A 19204-nucleotide genomic window follows, 5' to 3' on the forward strand; every position below is an offset into this window, starting at 1 on the left:
CCAAAGGAAGGGGCGTTGATTGCAAAGCTGCCAAATTTACGTAAGGATATGAAAGTCCATAAGTTTGACTCTACATCAAGTACAACCCATTAACTAACTCTGTTAACTTCTATTCTGACATCCTCATTACATGATGTGACTGGGTCACATGTTGATGTTTTAAGAATTAAATAATAGAGAGAAATCTTAAAGGAAGTATATGCTGATTCTGATCGCGAAGGTAGATTTCGATCGCATCAGAATTTTGAGCAGTTGCTTAAGAAGTTATGATATATTGCTAAGGAATAGATAACAACAATTTTCCATGTGGATTGTAAGGATAAGTTTTTCCGCAAATTTTTAAAATAAAAGAAAATTGTTTAATTTTATTTATTTGAAGTATCCTTACAATGGTATTTGTGGAAAATTGTTGCTTATATGATTCCACTGACAGCAATATTGGAAAATGGATTTGATTCTTTCATTTGTGGTAGTGTCTAAATTTACCAAATCAGGAAAGTTCCTCATCACCCAAGTTTCAATTGGACCGAAACTTGGAATCATGCAAGTTGAATAGTATGATGAATGAGAACTTTCAAGCATTGGAAAATCAAGACTAATTACTTGTTCACATGGATGTGTGAGTCAAGTGAAGGACTAAAGGGATCTAGTACACATTGTTGTGCACTGGTCATGTCCACCACAAAGCTCGTTAAGACTATTTGATTTACTAAGGTTTAGTAAATATGGTTATACTTACAAGTTTAAGTATAATTCTGAAACATTGGAAAAGTCTCAATGTATGGCAGAACGAATGGGAAGAATCAACTTAGGCAGAAAGATAAAAGTTTCTCAAATCTGAAAAGATGGGAGAGTACTTTAGTATCATGTTTGTGATCATCTTAATGATTTAGAAATCATATCACAATTAGTCCTCTAAAGGTCATCTTAGTGCATTCTTATGACTAAGAAGAGGAGTCATGAATTGTTGAAATGGTTAGATCAGGAAGATGAGTCATACTTCGTTCCAAAACAATTCTTAGAGTCATACTCCAAGATTGTAACTTGAGTGACATATCTTAAAGAAAGGTTTAAAACACTTGTCAAATGTAAGAGTAAAAGTGTCCTACTCTTGTACATTTGAAATTGGTAAGTTGTGATGTTTTGGATAAAACAAAGACCAAATAAGGCCAATTGTGTGAAGTGTTTGTCTTGATAACGAATCCGCACTATCTCTTGAATATTTGGCAAGATAGTCTTATATGTCAAGAGGATAGTGGGAGTCTTAAAGATCCTAAAAAGAATTTCAAGAACTAATCAAGAATAAAACCTGAGGTTCTTCACTAGCACACGACTTGAGGTTTATAACCTATCGTGTTGACATATTCTGTGCCCATTCCGGTTAAAGTTGGCTTTGCATAGGAGTTTTGAAAGTTCTCAATTGGTTGCATAACAACTTGGAAGCAATGGCAGGCCCTGTACTGCCAGGTGGCAAGAAGTTAAGATTGCATAAGTTCAGTCCATATGAGTTTGGATTTGTCATTATCCTTGTCTTGCGACTATGGTTTTGACGATTCACATGGATAAGAACACATACACCATAAAATCTAAGGGTCATAAGGTTTCTCTCCAATTCATGAAAATGATGGTGAGGAAACACTTCCACCAAGTAGATTTGAAGCAGATGGGAAAAGGTCTAAACAATTGAGACTATGATTACGACATCCCTTTTCATAATTCTGAAATTGTTTAGACACACATGCATGCTATCTAAGGAAAGGTGTAAGATTTTGATAAAGTTTTATCAAAGCATCTCGTATCAGAAATCTGAACTTTGGTAAGAAAGTCAATAAAGTATTGATTTCTAGAAGTCCAGCTGATTTCTGAGTACATGTCAAAGCTAGTGGGAGCATAAGTGTTATGCTAATAATCATCATGTTAGTGGGAGCATGATAATTATTGTTAGTGTTGCAAGTTAGCAATGTTAATTATAGAAATCAAAAGTTTCAATTCGTGAGGCTGCAGGGATTGAAAAAGTTGTTTTGCTATAATTAAGGGAGACGATATACTTCATTTCAGTTCTAAAGGCTTAGATTGAGACCTTAATCATCTTTAGTCAAGAATATATATATGAATTTCATGTTGGATTGGTTCAACTTAAGGAAATTGTATATACTGCGTTCTCAAAATTCGATTATGATTACGGCATCCCTCTTCATAGTCAAATTTTGAAAACATGGCAAATAAAAATATTGTAGCAAAAGACTGGTCTAGAATCATGTCTTTATGTGAGACATCATGAATCGTGTCCCATTTGCTTTGGGTACAGGATCGATTGCATGTGCTTTAATATTTGTCCTTTCTAAATTTTTCCAAATGCCCAGAGGCATTAAGAAGGGAAAAGGTCTAAAATTGGATATGACTAAAATGATTAAGCAATTGTCGAGGACAATCTAAGGTTTTACCAAAGATTGGTTGCTCAAGGACAGTTGGAAGTATACTGTTAATATTGGAAGGACCATATTGACATATTCTGGAAAAGAGACAACTCTTGTTCAGAAGTAGTAGTCAAAATAGGAATATGGAGTTGTCTCCATAGGTGGAAGTTATATGTGTAAGATTAGAAAACTTAATGCAAGAAGGATATTCAAAGCAATGTGCTTTGATACTTCGTCTCCATGGAATTGACCTCCATTGGAATAACCTGTAATGACTGATGACAAGTGTTTGTGACTTTGTACATATTCATTACAAGAGGGTGTGTGCATATAAGTTTAAAATCTAAACAGATTTTGGTAAATGTTAGGAATTCGAAATTCTCACATTTTTCGATAAGGATTTGGGAGTGTGAAATTAGAATCATTGAAATTATGTTCAATTGGTTTATTTCACAGAGTAAGGATCATAGACAAACATAGAGTGCATACTTGGTGTATGGCAAAGCTATTGTTTAAGAAAAACAAAGTGTACATGCTTGGAGCATGGGACAACTAGTTTTTTTAATTCAAGTATAAAGTTGATAACACCGAAACAATGAATAATGAGTAATCACTATGGTGATAAATAAAAAGTGTTTTATTTATATTCATAGTTTGATACCATATTAGATTCATTTATTCTTGTGTTTCATCTTGCATGTTTTGACTTCCAGAATAAATTAGGTTATTCTTCCTGAATGACTAAGTTATTCAAACCATCCACAGTCGGTCATATGTTGGAAGTAGATATGAATCAAGACTGTCATGAGTTGGCTTGTAGAGGTCCAAGTTAGTGGAAAAAGTGGTGCTACAACACTCATGAGTGCTCAGAAGTTTTGAGTATTGGATTCAACCCGCGCTCATTTGAATCACTTCATGGATTTTATTACAAGTGATCATGAGACGATAATATCGTATATTCTTCAAACCTAGAGATATGAGTTGTTACTATGAGTTGATAGTACATTGATTGCACGAAAACGCATTGGTAACTCGATGTTATAAAACGTGCCTTTGTGTATGATTCAACAAGTAGTAGAACAAGCCATATGAGTTGAAGTTTATCCATTCCTTTTACCTCCGGGATAAAAGCGATATCTGTGGGCCCCTCGATGATTTAGCGATGACACATGTGAGTGCTTGGCCAAGCCAGGACTGATTTGATCTGTTCAATCAGTCAATCATCATGAATCGGAAATCGGGAAACAACAGATGGACAGAGAGAATGATTTATAGTCCATGTCTCAGTCCATATGATATCTAGATTGGAGGAATATATGATCCCTTATCTAATGGACAAGTCATTGACAAGGTCAGAGTTCGACAGCGGCTTTAAGAGCTACGATTGCCAGTTGGTTTTTGAAGTCATACTCAATAATAGTTTTAGACTTATCCAAGTGGGAGACTGTTGGATTAATGTCTAAGTCCATAACTATATTTGGTATGTACTTGACCCGACCCGGCATGGTCCATTTGTGTTGCACTTCACCGACACAATTTATATGGATAGTCTTTTGAGAATAGTGTATTTATGATTTATATTAATATATTATAAGTTCTAATATATTAATATATAATCATATTATTTAATTAGTATTGATCAAGAATTAATTTATAATTAATTAAGTGATCAAAAGGAACTAATTAAATATGGAGTCTTAGATATATATATGTGTAGTGGACCATGTTCATTTAGGTTGGGCTAAGTCTTCATGGATAGTCCATGGAGCTTTAACCCATGGATCCTAGGAAATGAAAGGTCATGGGTATTAGGGTTTAACCCTAATCCTCCAAACTATATAAAGGGTCTTATGGTTCATGAAATTAGGCTAGTGGCTAGTGTGGATACACTAAAGAGGGCAATAACCGATTTCATAAGTGTGAGCCAAGTATCCATATTCTTTAAAGTCTTCCAAGGTGTTTTGGTGATTTGTGATTCCACTTGAGGCTTCCACACTATTGGGGCTAAGTTCTTAAAGTTCAAGACTTCAACCTTCATTAAAAGGTATGTATTCTAACTTGTTATATTACCCAAGTATCAAGGATTGTATGCTAGATAGGGTAATACCTTGGAATATTCATATTTGCATGTATAATAGAGAAAACATAGATCCAAGGTATTTAGGGTTGCATGTACACTTAGGAGTGTTAGAATGCTCAAAACCCAACATATAATTAGTGAATAAACAACTAATCATGAAAGGTAACACCCTATTAGACTAGGAAACTCTAGGTTTTAAGTACTACAATCACTTATGATTGCATACTAAGGGTGTTTGGCCATTCTAATGAGTTTATGGCCAACATGGTAAGTCTTATATGAGTTTACGGCCTAGGGTTTATGGCCCTATGAGTTTACGGCCGTAAACTCATAGGTTCTTCCTTGAGGTGTTATAGACTTAGTTCCAAGGCTTAGTAAGAGGTTTAGGGTTCATTTGCATCCTTATTTAGAGTTTACGGCCCAAGAAGATTACCTTGGCCGTAAACACCTTTTGATCTTGATTTCTTAATGTTTTCAAGTAGTATAATCAGTAAGTGTTACACAAAGGAAGGTACTCAAGGGTTTAGAAGTCTTTAGGAGTGTTTAAAGTCAACATATGCTTCAATATATGGGTTTACGGCCAAGGGAGATTGTCTTGGCCGTAAAATCCCTGTGTTATTGTCAATTGGATGATTCATAAGTGTTCTTCAAGTACTTTCGTGTATATAGCAAGCTTAGGAGAGAGTACTTACAATATAGAAGCTTGATAGGGTGATTAAAGTCCAAAAACACTAGTGTGTGTTCTTGGTGTTCTTGGTGAAATGAAGAACACTTGAAAATCTAGCAAAATGGAATGATTTCATGGATGAAATCATGTATAATTACTAGATAAGGAGGTATAACAACAATTCAAGTGAAAGAATTCTTACATTTTTGGAAGATCAAAGTGAAGATTTTATGATAGTTGCGATAGAATCTTGGGTGTTCTTGACTAGAAATGGAAGAAATGGAGAAAAGTGATGTAAACTCATGCATATAGCATCAGTTCACGGCCTACATATGAGTTTACGGCCCAACCATGTGTTGGCCGTAAACTCCTCTTAATGAGTTTCCAGATACGTCTTGTCCGAACCTGGATGAATACAGTATCGAGTTTTGTGAGCTTCATTCATGACTACATCTCTGTAACCACCAAACTTAGGTGTCCAGATTCGATTCATGAAACAATAAACTCCATCATCCCTGACTTTGAAGTTTTTATCCATTCCTCTCAATGATTCACCTGTCACTTTTTCAGGTTTTAAGGCCTCTAATTGAGCCTCTCTGATCTGCGTGGATAGATGTGAATGGATTGTCATGGTCAACGACCTTACTCGGCGTCTCGAGTATTCTTTTCTGCTAAGGGCGTCAGCTACAACGTTAGCCTTACCAGGGTGATAAAGAATCTGACAATCGTAGTCGTTCAGTAGCTCCACCCATCGTCGTTGTCTCATGTTCAAATCTTTCTGATTGAAGATGTGCTGGAGACTTTTATGGTCCGTGAATACTGTGCATTTCGTGCCATATAAATAATGTCTCTAGATCTTCAGAGCAAATACTACTGCTCCTAGTTCAAGGTCATGTGTTGAATAATTGACTTCATGTGTCTTTAGCTGTCTTAAGGCAGAAGATATCACCTTTCCTCTTTGCATAAAAACACATCCGAGCCCTTGATTTTAAGCATCACAGTATACTACAAAATCCTCTGTTCCTTCAGGAAGAGATAGGACTGGTGCACTACCCAAAGCTCGCTTCAGCATTTGAAAAGTTGTTTCTTGTCTTTCTCCCCAGCTAAAAGTTACTCCCTTTTTGCGTCAAGGTGGTAAGAGGTTTAGCTATTCTAGAGAAATTTTGGATGAATCTGCGATAATAGCCAGCAAGACCTAAGAATTGACGGATTTCTATAGGTGTTTTGGGTGCTGACCAGTTTTCAATAGCCTTAATTTTGGAAGGATCGACGTGTATTCGCATAGAGTTTCTCTGTTCTAAGAATTTGCAAAACATGACGAAGATGTTGGCCATGTTCCTCTTCACTTCTTGAATAAATAAGAATGTCATCGATGAAGACTATAACGAATTTGTCCAAAAATGGACGACACACTCTGTTCATTAGATCCATGAACACAGCAGGTGCATTCGTTAATCCGAATGGAATCACTACGAACTCATAATGACCATAACGAGTTATGAACGCGGTTTTGGGAATGTCATCCTCCAAAATTCGTAACTGGTGATACCCGGATCTTAAGTCTATTTTTGAGAAGTAGCTCGCACCTTGAAGTTGGTCGAACAGATCGTCAATGCGAGCCAGAGGCTATCGATTCTTAAGGGTAAGTTTATTCAGTTCGCGGTAGTCTATACACATACGGAATGATCCATCCTTCTTCTTTACGAATAAAACCGGTGCTCCCCAGGGTGACAAGCTTGGTCTTATGAAACCTTTACTAAGAAGTTCGTTAAGCTGGATGGATAATTCTTGCAATTCTGAAGGTGCAAGACGGTAGGGAGATTTGGCTACTGGGGTAGCCCCTGGAATTAAGTCAATTCGGAATTCGACTTGTCATTCGGTAGGTACTCCTGGAAGATCGTCGGGAAAAACGTCGAGAAAGTTACAGACTTCTGGAATTTTCACGATATCTTTCACTTCTTGCTTTTTGTCTACAACATGAGCTCAGAAAGCACAATACTCTTTGCGAAGGTACTTATGTGCCTTAATGCAAGAAATGATATGGAGGTTCGTTCTGGGTTTGGCGCCATAAATAACAATAGTTTCATTAGTTAGCAAGTTCAGACGAATGGCTTTTTCATAACATAGGATGTCAGCACGGTTAAGACACAACCAATCCATACCTATTATTACGTCGAAACTCTTGATAGAGACCGACATAAGGTCAATTGGGAACGAAAAGTTATTCAGGGTAAGATTACATCCTATGTCTATTTCGTTGGTGGATTCGGATTTCCCGTTAGCCATTTCGATTGTGAATGTTTCTTTTAATGGTTGGGAGTCTTGATTTTGCAAGTGTTTGAAATTATGGCTCACAAAGCTCTTCTCAGCACCACAATCAAATAGAATGCATGCATATGTGTTGTTGAGAAGGAACGTACACGTAACTACTGCGGGATTTGCCACAGCTTCTTCCTGGCCCAAGGCTAATATTCTCCCGACTCCACCAGCATTTCCAGGTTTAGGACAGTCTTTCTTAAAATGTCCTACTTCACCATAATGGTAGCATGCTTGACCAACTCTAGCCGCAGGTACTTGGTTAAGTGGTTGAGGTGGTGCTCTACAAAATCGGGCAGTATGCCCTTTCCTGTTGCAGTTACAACACTGCATTTCTCTGCAATTTCCATTATGGTGAAAATTACACTTGTTGCACTTCGGAAGATTACCAGCATATGGCTTAGCTGGTGCTGGATTAACAGGAACAACAGTAGGTACAGTCGCAACGCTGACTGCAGCCAGTTGTTGTTTCTTTGAGGAATCTTGTGAAAACTTGCCCTTCCTCTTGTTCCGACCCTTCTTGTTGTTGTTGTTGTTGTTATTGTTGTTGTTGTTGTTTCCCTTTGGGTGTTCTGATGTAGCAACCTCCGAGTGTTGATGGGTTCCGTGATCAATAAGAGATTGTCCCAGCTCTTTAGCACTGTCAAAAGTAACAGGCCTTGAGGCTAAAACACTATTTTGAATTTGGGGCGACAGTCCCCAAATATATCTCTCAATCTTTTTGCTCTCTTGAGCAACTATATCCGGGCAAAGGATTGCCAGATCACAAAATCTACTAGTATAAGTTGATATATCAGAACCAACCATTGAGAGACTCCAGAGCTCCTCTTCAAGTTTCTGAACTTCGCCTCGCGGACAATACTCCCGCATAAGCATACCCTTGAAATTCTCCCAGCTGATTGAATTGGCCACTATTAGAGTAAGTGACTTAACGTGACCATTCCACCACGTCAAAGCTCTTTCAGAAAAAGTACAAGCAGCGAACTCGACTTTACTGTTCTCAGGGCAGGAGCAAATTTTGAAAATTGCTTATGTCTTCTCTATCCACTGCCTTAATGCCATAACTCCTCCAGTTCCATTAAAGGTCGTGGGTTTGGCATTGGTAAAATCTTTATAAGTGCATTATCGCGAATGACCATGACCTTCACCCTGATTAGGGGGATTTGCACCAGCTCTTGAACCACTAGCTCCAAAAGTATTGATCTGATCCATAGCAGCAGCTACAGCCGCCGTGACCGCCGCTTGGAACATAGCGGGGTCGAACTGAGGAGGTGGTGGTGGAGGTGGCACCGGTGGTTCATCAGTATTTTGACGTCTTCGATTCTTACGAAGAGGCATCTTTTTCTATAAAAGCCGAAAGATACAGTGATGATAAGATATCAAGAGTGAATATGAATTCTGATATCTCTGAACTAAAATAGATAGTTCGACATGAATCTTGGAATGAATTGGAAACAGAAGTCTATGACAAGTACAACTTGTAACTGAATAATATGAAATTGAACGGTTATTTTTCAAGAGTATGAAGATGTATGTCGATTAAATTGGCATATTGAATACATAAGTCTGGAAAATTTGACCCTAGACAGATCTACAATACAGCAAATTTTGAGAAAATATCGACATCATAAAGACCTTATCGAAAATAGAATTTTCGTGGTCTTACTGAAAAACCCTGAAAAATCATGCTAAAACCTATCCATAGACTTAACTATAACCAAAAGAATGAGTAGAGTATTTCCTAATGGCGACGGGTATCATTTGGATGAAACCATATCTCAATAATTTTTGCCAAAGCGAGAATAGGGATAAGAGATATAGAGTATAGTTAGTAACGATAAGTTTCTATAAGAAAGACCTACAATTAACAAATAATATACTAAGTACAACTTGTACTAGATATTACTATAACTATAAAGTGCATATTAATTATATATAACTTGGTTATATTCGACCTTCGATTAAATGACCCGGCTCTAAATCCACAACCAACCAAGGAATAGGAAATGAAGCTAAATCACATATTCTAAGTCTATATAATTTTAATTATATATAATTGTAATATACCCTTAATATTTATAGTTCTACCTTTAATTTGTTCTATTGTTTTCACATGGTTGTTATTAGTATATAGTGCCTAAAATACCCCTATAGTATTTTAATCTTTATGTTCTGATCTTATGTTCTTCTGAGTATGTATGGTAAGTTTTAGACATGTCACAACACCACTATCACTCCCAAACACATGTTGGTCATATTTCAAATCAATATAGTTGATCAGGCTATATTAATCCCAAATATGATTACATAATTGTCCAGGTTTGATTGTAATGTTCAACATCCAAATACTTTTAAGTTCTTATGACTGTGATACTGCACTTGTAGGTATGAGTGTTAGTATACTTCTTCTAAAAATACTTAAATTTTTAAAAGTATACTTGTAGTCAGATCTCTTAGCCCCAAATGTATTTATAGTTTGTAGATCTTTTATGGATTGATATACTAAGTTCACTATAAACAATGCTCTTATACCAATCTGTCACACCCCCAAACCAGACGGCGGAAACGTCCGGGGGTGGAGGACTTCATTTGTAGTATCACAACACATGTAATATAGTAATCATATTACAAACAACCACTGTATTAAAAATTATAAATATTTACATGTTTTTCAAATTGTATACTGAAACCCAAAAAGTTGTACAAAAGATAAAGACAAAACATAAACTGCTCCATCTTCAAAAGCTCGGGTGTACCTGTCTACCGGTTCCCAGAGAATACAAGTAATTTGAAAAGAGAGTATCAACATAAATTTGAGTGAGTGCATAAGTATTTATGTTTTGTAAGAGTGCTTTCTGTTTCTTGAATATGTAAATTGTTTCCAGAAAATCCTATATTTTCTGTTGTATATGAAAAGTTATTGTATATGTATAAAACTATTCTATTGGGAAACCAATGTTTTGTATTTGTAATCTTTATGTAAACTTGTATCTTGTTAACTGTATCTCGTAAACTGAATCTTGTATACTGAATATTGTAAACTGGTACTTTGAAAACGTAGTTAATTTTAGTAATTATACATTAACGTATTGTTAATACCTTTTTAATGAGTTATTATATCCATACTAACTAGATGGCCTAACCCAACGCTATGTATGCGTTGAAAGTTGATGATAACAATTGTCACTCACAGACGTGTATGCCTGACTGTAGCTAGCAGTCCGAGTGCGGGGTTGTTAATCCCAATATAGATCTATACACCCATTGTTTCGATCCCCTGCTGGAGACTCTGCTTATAATATTAGGACTTTACTATATTGTTTAAAATGAATTAAACAAACTGTACTACTTGTCTCATAAAAGCATATTAACGTTACATGTATATTAATTATGAAAACCCAATCATTCTGAAGTAAATGATTGATAGTATAATCTTGAATTTAGTACTCTTAACATGTATTTGAATGAATTTATATAATTGAATAGTTTTGAATTAAACCTTTGTTTTTGTAAAACCATGTACTCTAGTATACTAGTATCGTGAATTAATATTTTGGGTATCATAAATTATACCTATTATAATTTATATGTACTTTCTGATTTGTTAACGAGTATTCATGTATGGGATCCTTTGCTCAACATGTTACAAAGGGTAATTGAATCTAATTGAATAAACTTTTATACTTGTATACATATACAAATATATATAACTAAAGTTTAAATGACATTTGGATAAACAACGGATACTTATAATCCCACATCCAAACAAGGAAAAGGAACCAAAGTGGGTCGTCAATCCTAAATCTTTTAAATCTTATTTATATAAATATATGTATACTAGTATGATTTTTGGGGAAAAATATAAGTTTATAAAACATTTAAAAGAAGTTTCATTTTTGGAAATCCATTTTGGTAACTTGATGTCTTTTTGAAATAACCACTTAAAACCACTTGATTTGACAAGATATTTGAAACCATTTGTTTTTATAACTGTAATCCATTTGAAATCATTTGTTTTTATAACTGTAATCCATTTGAAATCATTTGTTATAACACAAAATCTTTGTGTTAGACTTGTATGCCCCCCCCCCCCTTAAAACAGTAAAAATCATGAAAATACGGGGTTATGAACTCACCTGTTGTAAGTTACTCAAATGTAAGATTGGTGTAGGATCCCAAGTGTCAAGTGAAGACTTGAGCACACACTTACCCTATTGAACATATAATGACACATATATGTTTATAATTAGTGAATAAACAACTAATCATGAAAGGTAACACCCTATTAGACTAGGAAACTCTAGGTTTTAAGTACTACAATCACTTATGATTGCATACTGAGGGTGTATGGCCATTCTAATGAGTTTATGGCCAACATGGTAAGTCTTATATGAGTTTACGGCCTAGGGTTTACGGCCCTATGAGTTTATAGCCGTAAACTCATAGTATCTTGTACCATTTTGTGTTTTAAAGTCCAAGGTTCTTCCTTGAGGTGTTCTAGACTTAGTTCCAAGGCTTAGTAAGAGGTTTAGGGTTCATTTGCATCCTTATTTAGAGTTTACGGCTCAAGAAGATTACCTTGGCCGTAAACACCTTTTGATCTAGATTTCTTTATGTTTTCAAGTAGTATAACCAGTAAGTGTTACACAAAGGAAGGTACTCAAGGGTTTAGAATTCTTTAGGAGTGTTTAAAGTCAACATATGCTTCAATATATGGGTTTACGGCCAATGGAGATTGTCTTGGCTGTAAAATCCCTTTGTTATTGTCAATTGGATGATTCCTAAGTGTTCTTCAAGTATTTCGTGTATATAGCAAGCTTAGGAGAGAGTACTTACAATATAGAAGCTTGATAGGGTGATTAAAGTCGAAAAACACTAGTGTGTGTTCTTGGTGAAATGAAGAACACTTGAAAATCTAGCAAAATGGAATGATTTCATGGATGAAATCATGTATAATCACTAGATAAGGAGGTATAACAACAATTCAAGTGAAATAATTCTTACATTTTTGGAAGATCAAAGTAAAGATTTTATGATAGTTGAGAGAGAATCTTGGGTGTTCTTGACTAGAAATGGAAGAAATGGAGAAAAGTGATGTAAACTCATGCATATAGCATGAGTTCACGGCCTACACATGAGTTTACGGCCCAACCATGTGTTGACCGTAAACTCCTCTTAATGAGTTAAGAGTTTGATTAAGGCACAATGGACTCAAGCTGATACTTCCTAATACCCGATTCTTGAATACACTAGGCTTAGAACACTCAAACAGGCTCTAAACAATGCTAAAAGATAGCAGAAACTAGTTTGTCTTTGATTGAATTGACTGAAAGTACAAGATAGAAATTTCGGGTTGTCACATTTTATAAGTAAAATATTACCAAATTTATGGTACTCCTTAGTAGGAGTATAGAACTACATGACGATTATAAAGAGTGTTAGAGTCGTTAATAACAACGAATGCCCGATATCTAAAAAATCCAGAGAGGGAGCTGCTCAGTTTAATATAGAAGAAGCTCGGTTGATGATGCAAAACATGTTGGATCAACAACGAGGTGAGTTTAGGGAGCTTTTGGCTCAAGAGGTAACAAATTCTATAGGCAAGCGATAGTCATCAATGAACCAATTATGATTCAGAAAGTAAACAATGAACCTATACCTACTCACGAACCAACCATTCTGGAAGGAAATAGTGACTCTAAAAGTAATCAAGGGCCACCTCCTACAGAAAGACCAAAAGTTAGGAAGAATGATGAACACAAAACAAATGCAAGTATAAGGACCTTATGACTTGCAAACCGTCGTCTTTTAACGCAAAAAAAGATTTCACTGGATTTATGGATTGTATTTCTAAAATAGAAATAGCCTTTATTATGTGTGATAGCATAGGCAAAACACAAACCACTTACGTTGTGAGGCAATTTAAGGGCGAAGTAGTTCATTGCTGGAACACATTAGGAAATACAATCAGCCCTAACAAGCCATTGTAGCTAACATGGGATGAAGTCCTAGTACATTTCAAGCACAAGTTTTGCTCGGCTCAAAACATGTTGGTGATGGGTTTTATAGGTTATTAAAATACATATGAAGCACAAATGTTAAAGCTTGAGTTCATAAGCAACCTATAAAAGGATCTATGTTTTCTCTAACTTATAGCAATAAACTATAAACATCGAGAACCCTAATGGTAACCTATTATAATCGAAATATACATAGAAATAGGGTTACTTACCTTTGATTTGTTGTAGCAAAAAAATCACTTCAATCCCTTGTGTTTGTTGGTCTTGGAAAGATAACAGCAAAAGGATGATGTGTCTAATGTCTCACATCCAAAACTACAAACCTTATAATGAGGAGGAGAGAGTAGATATGAAGGAAATTTTCTTCATATGCTTATAGGTAATTTCATGAATGAAATTTACAAGCCAAGGGGTCCTATTTATAGTTTAGGTAAATTGCATGCAAATCAAGATTTGAATTGATTAATTAATAGATTTAATCCTAATTGAAATCCTTTCTTTTTATGCAACCAAGAGGCTTCCAGAAATCGTAGAAGAGCTCCCAAAACTAACCATGCTTGGATGGTCCTAGAATTGCTTCTTTTGTTCAACTATTAAAGAATTACATGTCACTACTTGCACCTTTAATTAATTCCAATTAATCCCGAATTAATTTCAGATTAATTTTGATTAATAATTAACTAATTCTAATTGATTTCTCATTAATTTATTACTCATATGAATTAACAAATCAATTATTTAACAATTGATCTCATAATAATTTATTAATCACATATTAAATCAACAAATCAAATATATATTTCCAATAAATATATTAATCATATAACATATTCACAAATTATTTTCCCATAATTTCCAATTACTTTATTAATCATTAAATAACCTAATAAATTATACTTCTTTCTCCAAATATCACTTATAGTTGTTTCTGGTGATGAGGGTAACCCAAAAAGGACTTTGCATCTAATTACAAGAGTATACCAATTTAGTTATGAGCTTAGACACCTTAATCCAACAATCTCCCACTTGGATAAGTCTATAACTACAATTGCAACTACAACCTTGAACTAAACAGCAAAGAGTGCTTTCCAAAGCCATTGTCGAACTCTGATTCAAATCAAACATTGGACCTAAGATAAGTAAACAATTATTCCTTCGAGCTACAATATATCATATAAATAGAGTCATGGATTAAATTATTAGCCTCATGTCCATTTGTTCAGTTTCACGATTTAACGACCTGTGATCAAATTTCGACTACAAAATTAAACACATCAGTTCGGTATGGACCATGCCAGGTTCTTATAGATCAACCCAAATCACCGAGGAGCCCACATATATTGCTTTTCCTGGTAGGGAAAAATGATAAAATAATCTTTGACTGCATAACTGTAACATTTACTCACTAAATCATACATGCCACTACGTCATATAACATCATGTTACTGATGCATTTTAGCAATACCAATACACAACCATTTTGTAAATTACAGCTTATGTATATCCGTTTGAAGAATAGAAGATATTATCATCTTAAAATTACTTTTGATTAAATCAATGAAGTCATCTCTAAGTGTGGGTTTATCCAATACTTAAAATCCTTTTTTTCGAAGTACTCATGAATATTGCACCAAGCCCATGCAATGTACAATCTCTATGGACAATCTATAATTGATTCATGACAGTATTAATTCACTACCTACTTCCAAACGTATGAACGACTGTGGAATTTTGAATAATTTTTAAATTGCTCAGGAAGTAAAACATGCAAAGTGAAAAAGAATAACAAATTAATTAACTATGGTATCATACCCATTGAATATAAATAAATCCATATTATTTAATCACCATAACATTTACGGATTTATTCATTTTATAATATTTCGAGTAATCAACTAAACACTTGAATTAGATAACATCAGTCATGTCATGCTTTGAACATGCACACTATGCCTCTCGATGTTCCTATCTTTGTAAACGGATCGATTGGACATTACTCCAACAATGCTTATTTCACAATTCCAAATTCTTATTGTTGTCTAAGATGTAGTGCAACTTGTTCTTTATATGCATTGTCTTTTTGTGATTTCAAGGCTCCAAAGACACAGAGATTGTGCTTTCGACATTACAGAATGTTCCATTGAAACTTGTTACTAGAAACAATTACATGGTTATGATTTCTCAAATTCAAGGTACACTCCTTGAACACTTCTCTTGCATTAAAGTTTCCAACTCGCATGTAAATTTTACAAGGATCTCCCATAACGGAAATATTTCCATATTCCCATATGACCATAAAATATGTCCATGAATCATCTCAATCCAAAACGTGCCACTATGGTCCTTCCCAAATAATATCATACTCCCAACTATCCATAAGCAACCTATCTTTGGTAAACCTCATAATATTCTTGACAGTTATTTAAAAATTTCAGTCACATGAAAAAAATAGAATAAAAGAATATTATAGCATATGTAAACGATCGTATATCTGAAGCATATAGGACTCGATTCATTATGTCCTACATAAAGACTTGATATCTGTTCAATCATTTGCTATAATATTTCCATATACAGAATCAAAAATGTTGAAACATTTCAACATGTTATTTGTACATCTCTTTGACTAAGTTCTATTAAACCATACGATCTAAACCATATAATCAAAACGAAGTATGAGTGCCCTCTCCCTTAATTCCACTATAGTGAAACAATTTCCAAACTTTGCAATTTGCAGAAACAGAGACACTGTTCCCTACTAACATTATTGTAAATATGCAACACCTTCGTTAAGTCTCTAATTATACTTTTTAAGCTTATACACCTTAGTTGGGCAGTGTGTGTGTATATGTATGTTTAAACCTTTTTCAAGACTGATAGATGTATCTCTTGAAAATTCAAACTATTCCTTGTCATTCCTGATAATTTGAAATATGAAGAGCGATGTTGTAATCATATTGCAAATTTGAGAATGCAAGTAACACAACCAATATTCATATAGATCTTTATAAGATCTTTAAAATCTATTAGCAAAAGTATTTCCTCATAATCATTCTCATGAATTAGATCGAAACCTTTTGCCACTAAGATTTGAAGGTGCATATGTTCGTCTCCATGTGGATTTTTATTTCCAACCTATAGTCAGAAGACCATGTTTATGAAAAACCAACTTCAAATTCAGTAACCTATTATAATCGAAATATACATATAAATAGGGTTACTTACCTTTGATTTGTTTTAGCAAAAAAATCACTTCAATCCCTTTTGTTTGTTGGTCTTGGAAAGATAACAACAAAAGGATGATGATTCTAATGTCTCACATCCAAAACTACAAACCCTATAATGAGGATGAGAGAGGAGATATGAAGGAAATTTCCTTCATATGCTTATAGGTAATTTCATGAATGAAATTTAGAAGCCAAGGGGTCCTATTTATAGTTTAGGTAAATTGCATGCAAATCAAGATTTGAATTGATTAAATAATAGATTTAATCCTAATTGAAATCCTTTCTTTTTAAGCAACCAAGAGGCTTCCAGAAATTGTAGAAGAGCTCCCAAAACTAACCATGCTTGGATGGTCCTAGAATTGCTTCTTTTGTTCAACTATTGAAGAATTACATGTGACTACTTGCACCTTTAATTAATTCCAATTAACCCCGAATTAATTTCAGATTAATTTTGATTAATAATTAACCAATTCTAATTGATTTCTGATTAATTTATTAATCATATGAATTAACAAATCAATTTTTTAACAATTGATCTCATAATAATTTATTAATCACATATTAAATTAACAAATCAAATATATATTTCCAATAAATATATTAATCATATAACATATTCACAAATTATTTTCCCATAATTTCCAATTACTTTATTAATCATTAAATAATCTAAAAAATTATACTTCTTTCTCCAAATATCACTTCTAGTTGTTTCTGGTGATGAGGGTAACCCAAAAAGGACTTTGCTTCTAATTATAAGAGTATACCAATTTAGTTATGAGCTTAGACACCTTAATCCAACAATCTCCCACTTGGATAAGTCTATAACTACAATTGCAACTACAACCTTGAACTAAACAGCAAAGAGTGCTTTCCAAAGCCATTGTCGAACTCTGATTCAAATCAAACATTGGACCTAAGATAAGTAAACAATTATTCCTTCGAGCTACAATATATCATATAAATAGAGTCATGCATTAGTTTATTAGCCTCATGTCCATTTGTTCAGTTTAACGATTTAACGACCTGTCATCAAATTTCGAGTACATAATTGAACACATCAGTTCAGTATGGACCAGGCCAGGTTCTTATAGATCAACCCAAATCACCGAGGGGCCCACATATATTGCTTTTCCTGTTAGGGAAAAATGAACAAATAATCTTTGACTGCATAACTGTAACATTTACTCACTAAATCATACATGCCACTACGTCATATAACATCATGTTACTGATGCATTTTAGCAATACCAATACACAACCATTTTGTAAATTACAGCTTATGTATATCCGTTTGAAGAATAGAAGATATTATCATCTTAAAATTACTTTTGATTAAATCAATGAAGTCATCTCTAAGTGTGGGTTTATCCAATACTTAAAATCCTTTTTTTCGAAGTACTCATGAATATTGCACCAATCCCATGCAATGTACAATCTCTATGGACAATCTATAATTGATTCATGACAGTATTAATTCACTACCTACTTCCAAACGTATGAACGACTGTGGAATTTTGAATAATTTTTAAATTGCTCAGGAAGTAAAACATGCAAAGTGAAAAACAATAAAAAATTAATTAACTATGGTATCATACCCATTGAATATAAATAAATCCATATTATTTAATCACCATAACATTTACGGATTTATTCATTTTATAATAGTTCGAGTAATCAACTAAACACTTGAATTAGATAACATCAGTCATGTCATGCTTTGAACATGCACACTATGCCTCTCGATGCTCCTTTCTTTATGAACGGATCGATTGGACATTACTCCAACAATGCTTATTTCACAATTCCAAATTCTTATTGTTATCTAAGATGTAGTGCAATTTCTTCTTTATATGCATTGTCTTTTTGTGATTTCAAGGCTCCAAAGACACAGAGAGTGTGCTTTCGACATTACAGAATGTTCCATTGAAACTTGTTACTAGAAACAATTCCATGGTTATGATGTCTCAAATTCTAGGTACACTCCTTGAACACTTCTCTTGCATTAAAGTTTCCAACTCGCATGTAAATTTTACAAGGATCTCCCATAATGGAAATATTTCCATATTCCCATATGACCATAAAATATGTCCATGAATCATCTCAATCCAAAACGTGACACTATGGTCCTTCCCAAATAATATCATACTCCCAACTATCCATAAGTAACCTATCTTTGGTAAACCTCATAATATTCTTGACAGTTATTTAAAAATTTCAGTCACATGAAAAAAATAGAATAAAAGAATATTATAGCATATGTAAACGATCCTATATCCGAAACATATAGGACTTGATTCATTATGTCCTACATAAAGAATTGATATCTGTTCAATCTTTTGTTATAATATTTCCATATACAGAATCAAAAATGTTGAAACATTTCAACATGCTATTCGTACATCTCTTTGACTAAGTTCTATTAAACCATACGATCTAAACCATATAATCAAAACAAAGTATGAGTGCCCTCTCCC

The sequence above is a fragment of the Lactuca virosa genome, chromosome 8, assembly GCF_052849685.1.
Source record: "Lactuca virosa cultivar CGN04683 chromosome 8, Lactuca_virosa_CGN04683_v6, whole genome shotgun sequence".
NCBI lineage: Eukaryota > Viridiplantae > Streptophyta > Magnoliopsida > Asterales > Asteraceae > Lactuca > Lactuca virosa.